General features: G+C 37.1%; 1 protein-coding gene across 8 annotated transcripts in view; it reads left to right on the top strand.

Annotated features, from left to right (window-relative positions):
- The window catches only part of METTL25 (methyltransferase like 25), a 137,405-nt gene extending 122,454 nt beyond the window's left edge, over window positions 1-14,951 (top strand). For 3 of the 8 annotated variants that reach the window (XR_003316606.4, XR_003316611.4, XR_008960786.1), the window contains 4 exons: window positions 5,409-5,493; window positions 10,488-10,595; window positions 11,703-11,781; window positions 13,745-14,951. The gene's annotated coding sequence lies outside the window, so the exon portion shown is untranslated. Of the gene's footprint in view, window positions 1-1,427; window positions 4,372-5,212; window positions 5,494-10,487; window positions 10,596-11,702; window positions 11,782-13,744 lie in introns of those variants that run through there. The other 5 variants (XR_003316607.4, XR_008960784.1, XR_007189787.2 and 2 more) reach the window with 5 other exon arrangements.
- Window positions 14,952-15,529: the final 578 nt, after the last annotated feature.

Genomic DNA, 15,529 nt, shown 5'->3' with positions numbered 1-15,529 from the left:
GAAATATGTGCTCTGCTAACCTGTGACCAAAGGAACTGAAAGTCTCCAAACCTCCTCAGATGGTCTGTACTTGGCCAGTGATGCTACTGGCTGCATGTATGGGGATTTATTAGTTGATGTATTTATCTCAATGGATTGCCTCATTAAGTTTGCAGATGTTCTGTCAATGGAAGACCTTTAAAAAAAATTATATTGTTTTTATTAGAGTTTTCCAATGCACAATCCAGAATAAGAGAGTTAACACATTTCAGCACAGAACAAAGTAGCATGTATTTAAATCTCATGGGAGGAAAAGCCTTTAACTTGTACTCAGACAGTTATGATTGAACATGTTGAATTTGAGAAAAAAGGGAAAGCATACAAATTCCAACCTAAAATTCACCATTTGGTCAACATGGGATTCGGTGTGCATCAGCTAATCATGTTGAACTGAGTGCACATATATTCTGAGTTATCTCCCCTCTCAGGAAAGAATCCAGCCTTTTAATACTGCTATGACTCTTTAAGAAAAAGGCTCAACGATGGTTTTCCATCAAGCAAAATATACTCAAATAATGTGTTTCAAGGGAAAGATAAAACAATTCCAGATACCATTTGATTATAACAACAGACATCTCTGGTGTTCTGGTGACTTCAGAAGAATATTTCTAATTTTAATAGGCAGTATAGCTGCAGGTAAACCTCTACAAATAAAGGCATAAGAAGAGACTTTAAATCATGAAAAAATTAAGTGCTCCATTTCTACTTAAGCTAACTTAAAAGGACAGAAATAAAAATAAAATTGAAGGCAAAGAGGTTTACTTTTAACATATAGCATACGGAATATCTTTCTATGTATACAAACAGTCCCTTTAAAGGGTCCAAAACTGTATTCACATTACCAGTTTATGCTAGGTTCAAGAAGCCATCCCTAAAGTACAGGTTATTCTGTACTGAAGAATGATATTTAGATGTTTTGAGGGTCAGCATTTAGAGTGTAGATACTGAAAGCTACTGCAAGGTAAATTATTTTCTTGGTTAACTTTTCTCTCATTTATAACAAATACTGTTGTTTATCTTGAAAATAAACAAATTTGAAATTCTTTCAAAATATGCTTCAATCTTTAGCACAGCTTTAATATCAACTTTTGTTAATGAGGTTATTGGCAATGTGTTTACATTCTAGTAAATTGGTTGCAGATGCTTGGAGAAGAAAGGATTTTATTAAAATTACTGCTGTTAATAGCATAATTCCTACCTTTAAGATTAATGAAACCATAGTAAATTCAACCAAGATCTCCTTACCATTCTTGTATTATGAAAATTAAAACTAAATCTCATGGAATTTTGTTAAGTAAATAAAACAATGTTACAGAGCCTCTGAAGGCCATAGGTCATAGTAGCCTCGTGGATTTACACCATATACACATTTATGTCCTGATTTTTAGATTCCAAACTCTCTACAAGAGGCAAATGCATAAGGAGGATTGCATAGCTGTTTGTTGGCCAGATGAGAAGTGCCATCTTTGAAAGATAGGAAACAGAAGACCACATATCTATAACTTTTCGAAGAACAGAGTATGTGTGTTTCTCATCAAGTAAGACGTTAGAAAATCCAACAGAATTCATTGAACATCTGTGAACTGACTGCTGGATGCTTTCACACCTACTTCAGTCTTTAGAACAACAATGTAATTTAGAAACATGCATTAGGGATATAGATCCTTAATAATCATAACAGTAGTATACACCCAAGAAACAAGCGGTAATACTCAGAATGGTTCACCCATTCCTCATTGACTCTAGGAATTTAATTCTTACCCGGAAAGCCCAGTGATTTGAATGCCCAGTATCTGCTTAAAGGCCACCCTATTGTTCTTTCCTTTTGTCTACCTTTGTGGTCTCCAAATTTTAGTGGACCAAAGAATTAAGGTCTAGTACTATATTGAAAACTATACAAATAAAGCAATTAAAAAAAAAACATGTAGATGTGTTTTCTATAGAAATGTGTTCTCATAGGAAATACATTTAAGAGCTATTTCAGCTCACTCTTCGCAGGTTTAAAAAAAATGATTCAATAATAAGAATCCCATTGACATTCCAAATAATGTATTTGTTTTTACCACTTTGGGTACTGTATTTCATACTTAGTTTTTACTGTCTCATAAGTATATGATATCAGAACATTGTAACTTAAAAGTTCCATCATGAGACCGCTTTTGAAAGCATTGAACACTAATAATAGTGGTTAATTGTAAGTTAGGAAGATCTGGGACACCTGGGTGGCTCAGTTGGTTAAGTGTATGCCTTCAGCTCAGGTCATGATCCCAGGGTCCTAGGATCGAGTCCCACATCAGGCTCCTTGCTCAGCAGGGAGCCTGATTCTCTCTCTGCCTGCTTTTCTCTCTCTCTCTGACAAATAAATAAATAAATCTTTTTAAAAAGTAAGTTAGGAAGATCAATGAAAACCAGAAAGTTTCCTGCCCAAGACATTAATTTTAATTTTAATTAAATCTTAATTACTAAAAATAAACCTAAAGACAATTGCTGATTATTAAATAGCAAATACTTTGGCATTTTACATATCATATATAAAAGGGTCATGAAAAGAATCAGAGAAGGGATTTTATAAAGAGATCTGTTTATAAATGAAACTTGAAAATTCCAAAGCAAAATTTTGAAAGTAGCCATCCAAGCAGATGCCCACACATCATAATGTAAAGCAATAACATTCTCAAAAGCTGGTGAGCACAGAGCAATGCATAAAGACTTCAGTATAAGAGTTACAGGGTCTATTTCTTAGTTACCAATACTGATCTTTCTATACACTAGAGTGATAAATAAAAATTGGAGTCCACTCCATGACGTACTTCCCTGTCCAAAGATTAGTTTCCAGTTATAGATAATATATGGGAAGCCAAGATTAAGCAGGAAATTTCCTGCATCACTTATTTTTCTCAAGTAAACTGAGCTTAGAACTTATTACTCAAAAATGCAATCCATGAACCAACAGCATCAGCATCACCTGGGAGCTTGCTAAAATGCAGGACCTCAGTCCCTACCCCAAATTTACTCAATTAGAATGGATATTTTAAGGGGATCCCCAAGTGTTTAACATTTGATAAGTCAGTCTTAATATGGTTCCTCTGAGATAGTTTTATGCCCAAGAACACAGAATACCCTGCCAGGCTCTGTAGTGTCTACTGCATTCCATTCCAGGGTTGAGGGGCATGCAAATCCTAAGGGTACTCACAACTTTGCGCTAAATGGACCTACATCTTGGCTCATGCTCAAGAGGTCTGTATCTAAGAAGGTTAGATCCCCCTTTCTTCAGTCACTGCCAAAGAATAAACACAAAGGAAACCAGATTTTCACAAACCCCCTCTGCCTTCAGCTGACATTCTTTAACAGGCATTGCTCCAAAAGGACTCGTTAATAAATTTTGGGTTTGAGTTGTGGGTTTTTTGCAACCATTTCTCACAACTGACTATGGCAATGTCTTTTAATTACAATGTAAAAGATTAATGTGGAAGTAAATTCTAAGAATGTGAAAGATTCTGTATTATCTATATATCTCTCAAAACTCTAACTTCTAAAAATATATATAGCAACTATGAACAACTCTTCAAAAGGCCTTCATATCTTTTGGTGGACATTCCACACCATATGCTGTGCTTCTCCTGTTTCTCTCTGATTATAGTATCTTTTCACCTGTGAGATCTTTTCATATTAATAAAGATAGCAAACCATTGGCATTGGAGTTTGCACAGAATTTATTAAGGAAGTCAAGATGCAGTGAATCTATTGAGGCAAACAAGTCAGGTTCTTGGGCTGAAGTTCAAGTTGCCTTAACACACAAGCTGTCACTTTTACAAATCCATGAAAAATGAGTGAGGAATTTGGCTCATGAGTAAATAATTTGGTCATGCCATTTAAAGCTCTTTACTTTTTCTTTTTTTGTTACAAAGAAGTGAAGAAAATACATTTAAATTACTCATATTCCCACTATCAAGTAGTTATTTTCAGTTGGTCTAAATGCATACATTGTTTGTATTTGCCTTAACGGTCAACATATCCTTTTGTATTTTGCCTCTTTTACCTAATATTATATAGGAAACATTTTCCCATGATTCTACACTATCTTCATAGTGATCATTTTTAATGACTTCATAAAAGTTCATCCTAATGAGATATATTCTATTTACCCATTATTTTATTGTTAGACCTTTAGGTTGTTTCTAGCCTATTGAATAGTCTCCAGCCTAGATAATTTGTACATAAAATACAAGGAAACATAGGCAAGCAATCTATGAATGACAGAAATCAATTAAGATAACAAGTCTTCTACATAAATGTGCCAATAAATTTAATTCAAACATACCCTCCAAAAAAGCACAAATGGCCAGTCATGAAATAAAAAAATAAATACAAAAGAACTTTCTTATGTGCTCCATATGATTATAAAAAATAATCTATAATTTAATCTTTGTTGCAAACTTCTTCTCTGGACCAAAGAAATCACCTCCAATCTAGTAAATGCTAACAGCATAGTTTAACTGAAAGTATGAACAGACACAGAAGGCCAATTTAAACAGATGTCATAATCAAAAAAATATTTACCCCACTTACATGTATTAGTTAATAGACATCAAAATGGCCAGCTTGACAGGACGAGAAGAATGGGGCCACTTCAGTTATAGATTTCATTGAATCTCCCCAGAAGTTCCATTTTTATTGGCCTCGTATTCAGTCCAAAGGTGTTGCATAAGCCCCTTCCTGGCAAGCAGGAATACATCATCAATTTCCTTGACAGTTTTGAAAGTCTACTATTCAAATTGCTCTTTCACCATCCCAGTCTCCATGGAAGGTTCCAATATGTTAATATAATTCCAGATTCACTATTCTCAAATGTGCTGGCATCTGAGCAGCTCTCTCTGAAGGAGTCTTCTTGAGTGGCCAGATCTGTTTAAAAAATTTTAGAGGTGACTCCAACTTTATATTTCTCTTACACACATACATACCATTCATACAGAGTGTCCTTGGCAACTACTCAATTTTTAAAAGGTTTTTTAAACTCCAAATGACATGATAGGTTAGAATAATAATGCCAAGTAAATATTTATTGAGTGCCTATGCTGTGCTAGGTGCTGTTCTAAGCACTTTATTAACTTATTCAATCCTCACAATAATCCTAAGAGGAAGGGACTATATTATTTCTGCTCCTTTACTTCAGAGGAAATTCAGATACAAAGAGGTCAAGCAACTTGCTTCAAGTAGGAGGACACAGGAAGAAAGCTATGGAACAGTGAAGTCACGATTCAAATCCGGTCATTCTGGCTCAAGAGTCTAACCACCTAACCACTACAGCGACTATCTTACCACTTGATCATTTGAGGGTCTTCTGTGTTGGTCTTCTTCCATTTTTTCAGTTTCCTCTTGAGAAAAGCAAGATATTGGTGGATGCGTAACCCTGTAGACCTCAAGCAATTGATGATTCTTCCTGCCTCTAAATGGGTAGGTATCATAGTCTGCCAGTCAGATGGAACTCTTTTTGCAAATGGCTAGAATAATATTTGGGGGTTTTTCTTAGAAACCTAAAAAATGTTTCAGTACTAAAGTGAAGGAAAATATGTGTGCAACTAAAGCCATATGTAATTTTGAATTTTCTGTCTGAAATAATAGATAATTCTTTTATTTTTTTATACAGGAAAATTAAAGCTGAGACTTCAAGTCATTTTTCCCTAAATTACCTAGCTAAAACTTGGAGATACTAAAATATAAAATAAACAACAATTATGGATAATATTCACTCAATGGCATGGTTAGAACTAGAGACAAGGTCATTCTCAACATCTTCTCTTCTAACATGTAACTAACTCCTACTTCTTTAGCAGTGACCACCTCAGCCCACTTTAATCATCCTATTCTTTTAAAAAAGCAAAGGGGCACCCGGGTGGTGCAGTCAGTTAAGCGTCCGACTCTTGATTTTGGCTCCGGTTGTGATCTCAGAGCCCTGAGATAGAGCCGCATGGCAGGCTCTGGGCTCAATGTGAAGTCTGCTTGACATTCTCTTTCTCCCTCTCCCTCTCCCCCTGCTCTTGCACACGCACACACATGCTATCTCTCTCTCTCAAATAAGATAAACGATCTTTAACAAAAATAAAAATAAAGCAAAACCAGTCATTGAATTTCCCTAACTTTTTGACAACCTCCAATTCAAAACTGGATCCCATGGTATTAAATCCTCTCTATAACCATGTAATACAGTCCTAAATCCTGTAAGAATCTCCTAAAACTCTACTTTATTGAGACAACCTACAGTTCCTCTGGAGTGCATTCCCTCAGCTGCAGTAAGTGGAATAAATCTGACTTGGACTTCAGGGTTCTTTCCTAGTCCTCTTTGGTCTATGGGCTATAACAGTTGTCTAGCTCATTTGACTAGATGAAAGGTGCTAAGATACACCTAAGAGCAATATTTGGGAGAAAACTGACAATTCCATTTTGAATATGTTGAGTGTAGGGTGCTTTTGAGAAATTCAAGCAATGTTAAAGAAGCACTGGTGTGTAGGGGGTCTATATGGAACAAAGGGAAGCATGAATACAAGTTTAGAAGTTGTAGATGGACTATAGATGGAAATTGAAGCTAGGATATGGATGAGATACTCTGCAAAAAGCATGGGGAGAGAAGAATGGGGAAACTAGGACTGAATCTTTAATGACTCCAGTATGAAGATTCTGTAGAGGAGGATGAACAACAAAGGAGGCTGAGAAAGCACATTCAGGATAAATTAGAAAGACCAAGAATATATCATCACATGAACTACAGAAGATATTTCAGGGCCTATGGAGTGACCAGTGGTTGAAAGCATTTGAGAGATCAAGTGAGAAGAGAATGCAAAATTTTCCTTTGGAGTTCACTGATATTTTTTGTGAGAGATTTTTCAGAATTTTGATGGAAGGAGAAGCCAGATTAAGTGGATGAAGAGTAAGTATGAGGTAAGCAAAGTGAAAAAAGAGAGGTCTTCCAGAAGAAGGGACAGTGTGGTAGTGCTATGTATAGTGGTTAAAAGAATGGATTTTAGAGAAAGACTGATAAGAGTTCAATTTCTAGTTGTGTCCCTCACTAGCTGTGTGACTTGGTTAGGTTACTTAACTGATTTGTGCCTCATTTTTTCCATCTGTCTACTGGGGGGTGTGGGAATAGTAACAGACCACTTGGGTTTGTGAGAAGCAATAGATCAATTAACAGAGATGTTTATACATAGTAAACTCTCAATAAGGATGAGCAACAATTATTTCAAAAACATGAGACAGCATGCCTCTATAGGGGCCTGAAGGTAGATTTGATATGAATGTTGAGTATGGAGATAAGATTGCAAAGCGGTTTGACAAGATCCTAGATCTGGAAGACCTTGAATGCCATGCTAAAGGGGTACATTTCCTCTCATGGCATAAGGATTCATTGAGGGAGTTTAAGAAGAGAGTGATGTGATTATATTTCTATTTTAGAAAAATCACTGTGACTATAGGCTAGAGGATGGATTGGAGTAGAATCTAGCCGGAGGCCAGGACAGCAGTTAGGAGCCCATTTCAAAAACCTAAATGAAAAGTGATAATGCCTGGATTAAGGTAGAGGAAGTAGAAATGGAAAAGAAAATAATAATAATAATCAATTCAAGGGGTAAAATTATCATGACTTGGTTACTGATTGTGTATTACATGCGAGGGAGAGAATGAAGTCTAGGATCCCCACCCTTCACCTCCCCCCAAGTTTCTAGTTCGGGTGGCTAGCTGAGTAGTATGGCCATTTACCGAGAAAGAAAGTGTAGGGCTGCTTGAAAATTAGGAGGATTATTGTTCAATTTTGGATATGCTGTGTCTGTGCAACATCCAAATGATAAGGATATCCAATATGCAACATAGAGCCCATAGGAAAGTTAGAGCTCAAGATCCATAAATGGTTGTCTACGTTAGGAGTATTCAGGTAGTTACTGAGGAAAAATATCTAGAGAGTACTTGAAAAAAAACATTATTCAGAGAATTTAGGAAAATAGCATCAATTGACAATAAACAAATGTTAAGCTTTGGGGAAGGTGGTGTATGGTAAAAAAAGGTGATAGCACGGGGTAGTTGGTTTTCTCTAAAGGATTTCCAGAAGGCCTCAGTGGAAAAGGACAGCAGCAGTGGGAGAATGAGTAAGAAGGAAGAAGAACACAGCAGTATTAGACATAAGAGCGTGTTGGGGCTAGCTGATGGGGGGTGCGTGTGTTTTGTTCAGGGGACAAGGCGAAGACGTGTAGTTCCAAGTTTTTGGCGATTCAAACAGAGGCCATAAGAGGCCTCTGTTGGTTGCTTTCTGTGTATGATAATTATTATTCCAGGCCTCTGATGGTCACATTCTGTGTACGATGTTGTACACTTAGCCTGAGTCAAACCCCTTTCCCTTACCTTTTGGCCTGGTAAGCTCTGCTCACATTTCATGACCCATCTCAAATGCCACTCTCTCTGGAACTCTTCCCCGAGTGACCTTAGCAGGCTTAATTTTTCCTTCTAAGTTTCCATAGTATATTGGTATACCTATGCCATTGTAAGTAAAATATTCCCACCCTACAGTGGATTTCAAAGACATGTACATGATCTTCCCAAGGTTACCCAGGTTTTCTGACTTCCAAGATCAGTACTATTTCATTATATCCTGCTCCCCTTTTCCTCCAGGAACAGGGAAAAACCTCATGACTACAGACTTTCAGCCACTACAGGAGTTTGTTTGTTCATTTGGTTAAGAAGGTGTATAAAGGCCTGTATTAGATAAGGTTTGGAGTGAAGGGAGAGAGACTTTGTGGAGTAGACTTTGGTGCCCTTTGCCAACCTCTTACCTTTCCTACAGATCACCCACATCACTTCTCCTGCCCTCCTTCCCACAGTCTCATTTAAAGAGATACTTTCTTTTTCTAAGGGTAATTCTGTTATCTGTGCTCATAAGTCCTGACCCACAGTTCTACTTCAGAACAAGGGCAGATACCTAAAAAATAAAATACATGTTTGAGAAGGGGAAAAAAAGGACAACTACCACTAGACTCTGACCTGTATCAATATCACCCCCCTTCCTTGCCTTTATATTATAAAGTTGGAGGTTAAGATCGTGGTTGAGGGAAGACACAACTCTATGTCTCCACTTCCTGCCTTCGTTCATTGCCAACTCACAGCAACCAGATGCCTCTCTGCCATCCCAGCAACTGGCCAGTGCCCTCACTGGCATCCATATCATCAGACCCAAAGGACTCTTTCTTGACAATGCTATGGCATCTGCCGTTGTTGAGGATTCCCATCTTTAAACTTTCTTAAACTATAGATGTCATTCAATTTGACCACATTTTTTTCTTCTTGCCCATATCTCCTGCCAAAGGATGAACTTGGGCAGCCATATTTTATACCTAAGACCACAGGTGATAGGAGTAAGAGTAGACACCTGGTCAAGGTGGCCTAGATCTCTGATGTGACCTGGCTCAAAAAGAAGAGTCAGACCTATCAGATTCTCTCTTCCTTAGGAATTTGAAATAGAAAACACTTTGGCATGAGCGCTAAAAGGTCATGATGTATAGGAAAATTCTGGAGGCAATGTTTGACCATGTGAAGCCAAAACATGGTCATGGCTTCCAAAACTGCCTGTATCTGATGATGCTCACTTAGATTTAATTTCTAGGCTGGTTCTCCCTCCTGAGTCTCTCTTCTGAGCTTTTGGCCATGTTCACCCAACTGCCTGATGGACATTGCCATTCTCCATGGGTATTCCCCTAGCACCTCAAAATCAACATGTCTAAAATTAAACTTTCTTGTCAAAAGCACTTTTCCTCTGATATGCCTTTTCAGTGAAGGACACTTGCCACTGAAAACCAAAATCACCCTAGACTCCTCTCCTTCCAATCCCTTCGAAACATTAAATCATTGTCATTCTATGACATTGTCATTCTACTGTCTAAGTTCAGGGCCTCATAAGTACCCTCCTGGTTTCCTTGGCATTGATCTCCTACCCCTGCCTATAACTCTTCTATGGCCTTCCCATTTTCTTACAGGAAAATCCAAACTCTTTAGCATGGCATCCAGATCCTCCATGGTGCTTTTCCTGGTTACTTCATCAACATAATCTTTTGCTGCACTCCATCTAACCATAGTTCCAAACTATCCAGACTTTCTGTGACTCCCACAATATCCCAAATGTTACCTCCATCTGGACGTTGCCCTCAGCATTCCCTCTTGCTGAAGGCTAATATCCCTTTCTCTTCTAGTCAACACTTTCCTACATTGTCTTTCAATATTTATGATCTTGCCTCCACATATAAATATTTATGATCTTGCCTCCACATATAAATCACTGTCTTTTCTATGATGTCCCAACTTTGTACAGATGAATATGACTTTATCGCACTTACTTTTAAAATGTTTGCGTTCCTCCATCCATCCTGGTGGGGCAGAAAACATATCACTTTTACTGTTTGTCCTATGCCTAGCAGTGAACACGTTCAGAACATGCTGTGGAGAAAAGGAAGGAAATGAATACACTGATCCTCCATGGGGAAAAAACTAGCCTTTCCTTTGAGAGAAAAGAATAATGCCAGGTAAGTGAAGTCAGGAAATTTTATGGTGATAATTAATTAAAAATGCCTACCAAAAACGAAAAAAAAAAATCCTCTCCTACACAAGAGCAAGAAAGGGCACCGTCCTCTTCCTCAGAAAGTGTAATGTCACCTCAGTAATTGGAAGCAGAAACCTCTAAAAGGTAGGCTGTCTGTTTCCCATAAGGATAACTGAGCAAAATGAAACAATTTCCCAGACTAAACAGAAGCCCTCAAGAATATAAAGAATTTACATCTACACTCCTATCTTCGTGAGAATATCGGGGATATGAGGCTGGAATTTGCTCCATTTAGATTCTGATAAAGTGAAAGTGGAACCCATCACAAAGAATGGTCCCAGTACCCTGGCAGACACAGGCAGGAAAGACTCTGTCACAGCTGATAACATTGCTAAAGAGTCAATTAGTCCCTAATTAGCTGAGCGGCCCCTGCTGCTGCCAGGCTTGAGGACAGTTTAAATAGGAATGTTTTTTAGTAACAATCTCTGTTTAGGATGTAATAAATGACTCATTCAATCCAGGATGGGAGAGGACCTCACTGCTCTAGACTGGGTCCCCCAGGGCTGAAGTGCTAAAGAAATCGGGGCTATGAGTCTGTATTTGGGTGTCCCTACCCTTTCTCCATGCTAAGTGCATTATCATGCACCATCCACCAGTCTAGGAGTGAAGGAAGCTGGCTACAGCCTAAGAGACACACTGAGAGAGCCTGGGGAGGGCACCCTAAAGAAGGCTACTGGAAATAGGGAGGGGCCCTTGCAAGAAGGGCTCCACCAGCCAAGGGCTCAGCACTTAACAGCTTCTGGGGAAAGAAGGACCTGGGGGAAAGAACTTTTGCCTGTCCGAATAGACTGATAAATGCAACCTGAATACTCTAATCAAGAATGGGAAGCTGTTTCGGTTTCTGCGATGTGAGAATGATTGTCTTCCTTGCCACTTCCTAGGGGAGTCAGGGATAGGCAATGCATGATTCCTCCCTTGGCCATTCTTCTGCTCCAGTGCTCCAGGCAGAGATGACTTGGATGCTTGTTCATGTTTCCTCTGTGTGACATAGTCTCTTCCCATTCTAGTTAACTGCTTTCTTATTCTCCAGGTGTCCTCATATGTATCAATTCCTGTGGGAAGCGTTTGCTGATATTCTGCCCACACCTCCACCACCACCCACGTGAAGGGTAAGAACATCATCTAGGTCACTCTCATGTATGCTTATTAGGGCACATAGACTGTAAATTGCATGCCTACTTCCTTTTCTGCCTAGTGGAACCTAAGTTCCTCAAAGGCAGGAACCATGTGATACACCTTTGAATCTCCAGATTCTGACCTGCAGCATTGTCTAATCTCACATGTTTAATAAAGGTTTATTGAACCTTTCTTAATAAGATGAAATAATACACAATATATTATGATTGTATATAGTATAAGATGAAATAAGGCAGAGCTGGTCGTAGTGCAATATTCTAAACTGTAGTAGTAAAGATACTTTTAATGAAAGACAGCCCAAGTAGTAGGTCTGTGAAGTGGGAATACAGAGGGCAAATCTAAACCATTTCTGTGCCATGGACCCCTTTGGCCATCTGGAAGCATCTTTGGGCCTCTTCTCAGACATTTTCTTTTAAATACAAAGTGAAATACATAATATGACAAAGGAAACCAATCATATGGAGATCGTTACTAAAAGAATTTTTTTAAGTTATGATTTAGTAGTATGTGTGTTTCTTTATTAACTCATCGAATAAAAAGATCACGTCCTAAAACTCTAATTTTTAAGTAACAATAAATGTCAACAATATTTGAAGATATCGACCATAACTATAATGTGACATGGAGATATCTGTACCTTCTACTGGCAAGAGTTACAAGTACTGCCAATACTACTGAGGTTTATTATCCACATTTATAAGAGAAGGAAACCCGAAATTACAACTAGCAGTTAGTGAAAATAAAGAACATTTTCTCCAAGATCCAAGATCACGGATGCCCTGAATTCTATCTGTGGATCCCCTGGGCTCAGTAAACCCCTGTCTGTGGAACTCAGGGAAACAGAACACCTAAAGTAACTACCAAGAATAGCAATTCTTTCATCTTTGGAGGAATGGTATCTTCTCAAATCAGTGCAGGCCTCTACCTACACGCTATAGTAAACAACTGTTTTAGAGGTACTTTGGTTTCTGAAGGATATAAATATTCACTTTATTTATATAAAATATAACAGTTTACAAGACTTACTAGAAAACTACAGTGATGACAGCAGGGTGGTATTTGTTTAAAGATGGTTTATCCAGATGAATGGCACAGACTAGTGAGCTCAGCAATCAGCCCACACCTGTTCCACCAGTTGACTTTGACAGAGCTGCCAAAGCAATTCAGTGGGTTTAAATACTTTTTTCAACAAGTGTTGCAAACAACTGCATATCAAAATGAAAAACCAAAAAATCTTAACCCTTACCACATGTCGCGTACAAGTTACTTGAAATGGATCTTTGATCTGAATGTAAAAAATTACTAGAAGGAAACATAGGAAAAAGTATTTGTGACCTTTGGTTAAGGAAAGATTTCTTAGGCACCAAAAACAACCATAAGTGAAGATTTCACAAATTGGGCTTCATCAAATTTAAAATGTCTGCCTTTCAAAAGACACTGTTAAGAAAATAGACAGTTCACAGATTGGTAAAAGAAAAAAAATTAGCAAAGCTCGTACCTGATAAAGAGGTTGTATGCAGAGTACATAAATAGACAAACTCAGTAAAAAGAAAGGCAAAAGATTTTAACAAATATTTCACCAAGAAAGATATACAAACAGCAATGAACACGTGTAAAAATATTCATCGTTAATCATCAGGAAAATATGAATTAAAAGCACAAGGAGACAGGGAGATACCACTACACAACCTTTCAAATGACTAAAATTAAAAGGATTGATAATATTGTTAGAGCCCACATAAAACAACTGGAGCTCTAAAGATTGCTCATGCAAATGCAAATGATTTAGTTATTTTGGAGAATAGTTTGGCAGATTTTTATAAAATTAAACATGTACTTACCATATGACCCAACAATTCCACTCATAGATATTTACCCAAGAGAAATGAAAACATGTCTACACAGCAAATGTTAATAGTTGCTTTATTCCTGTAGCTGAACGTCTATCACCAGCAGAATGGATAAAATTATTGTGATGTATTCATATGATGGAATACTTCTCAACAACAAGCAATGAACTACATGTACATGCAACAACATGGATGAATTTCAGAAGCATTACACTAAGTGGCTAAGTGAAATAAGACAGATACAACAGATTACATTCTATATGGTTCCATTTATATGACATTCTAGAAAAGTCGAAACTGTAGAGACGAACAGATTGATCACTGGTTGCCAGTGGGCTGTGGGTAAAGGAAAGGATCATCTACAAAGGGGCATAAGGGAACTTTCTGGGGTGATGAAAATGTCCCATATGTTAATTGGGGTGGTGAATGAAACAATTTGTATATTTGTCAAATTCATTAAACAGTATACTTAAAAAGGGTGAATATTGCTGCATATTAAATAATAGTATCTCAATAAAACTTGACTTCTTAAAAAATTCTAAAGTTTTATCAGAGAGACATTATAAATTATATTTTGTGACTACAACTAAATTGTCCTTTCAGAGAGTTCAGTCTTTGGATTTTCCCCCCAAATGAAAGGCATTTGTGCATACTCTACAGAGAGGAACAGATGCATTGGCTCAGTGTCTTATTGAGTTTGTACACTATTTAGAAATTGGATTGCTTTGACAAATTACTTGCTAGCCAGAAAAAGCATTAAGGGATTATTTGTCCACCATGATTTCAGATTTTTCCCTAATGATACAATCATTTGAAATAAAAGGCGGTAGCCAAAGTAGTTTTACTCAGGGAGATATTATTTCATACATAAGACATGTAAGAAACAGTATAAGCAAGAAAAGAAATATACTCTAATTTTTAAATTTTTAAACTTACTTTGTGTTATAAATAACAGCAGCAAACAATTTCAATCCTAAATAGCACACATTTCAGATTTCCTTATAAGCGCTTCTCAACTTAAAGACTTGAAATCACATGTGAATGTGGGTGTTTAAACTTCACTTTGCAATTTGAATCTTTACTTCTCAGGCCACTTTAATACCTATTTTAATGCTGTTTGAGGATACTGTTGGATTATATCGCTGTTTTTACTTTGTTTATGTGCTGTAATGTTTTCCTACTGTGCTAGAGAACATTTTGCTTTAATAGGATTCTATGTATTTCAAGAATTTATTTGTAAATAAGTGATGTGTCTTTCAATAAAGCAGAGAAGCTTCAAAATCTTCATAAAAGCAATGTCCTTCATTTACTTGCTAATAGAACAGTAACATCTGCCTTATCCAAAATAATTTTTTTTCATTTATAGCTCATAGAATGAAGAACCAACCACCACTTATTTTACCACTTATTTTAAATGAGTTTCTGTGTAACTGCCAAATTAAATGAATTAATTTTTACCTTTGGGTCTTGTATTGTCATAATGTTAGTTGTTTTAATGAACTGGTGATCATTTATTTTATTTTTTTATTCAATTTTTTGCCAGAAAGGCCAAAGATATGTTTGATCTCCAAGTAAGTGTTTACTGTGTTTACACGATGTCTATTCTTTTGTATATCTAGACCAGCTGCTAATACGCTAGCTGCTAGCCTCATGGGCTTATTTAAATTAGTTAAAATGAAAAGTTGCATTTCTTGGTCACACTTGACAAATTTCATGTGGTCAATAGCCATATGTGATTTGTGGCTATCCTGTTGGAGGGCACAGATATGTAATATTTCCATCATTGCCATAGTTCTTTTGGACAGGGGTGGTCTAAATCAGGGTCAGGAAACATTTTTCTTGAAGGGCCAAATAGTAAATATTTTAGAAT

This window comes from Ursus arctos, unplaced genomic scaffold (genome assembly GCF_023065955.2).
Source record: "Ursus arctos isolate Adak ecotype North America unplaced genomic scaffold, UrsArc2.0 scaffold_21, whole genome shotgun sequence".
In the NCBI taxonomy this organism is placed as follows: domain Eukaryota; kingdom Metazoa; phylum Chordata; class Mammalia; order Carnivora; family Ursidae; genus Ursus; species Ursus arctos.
Note: the sequence above shows the minus strand (reverse complement) of the source record. Positions and strands in the feature narration are given on the sequence as shown.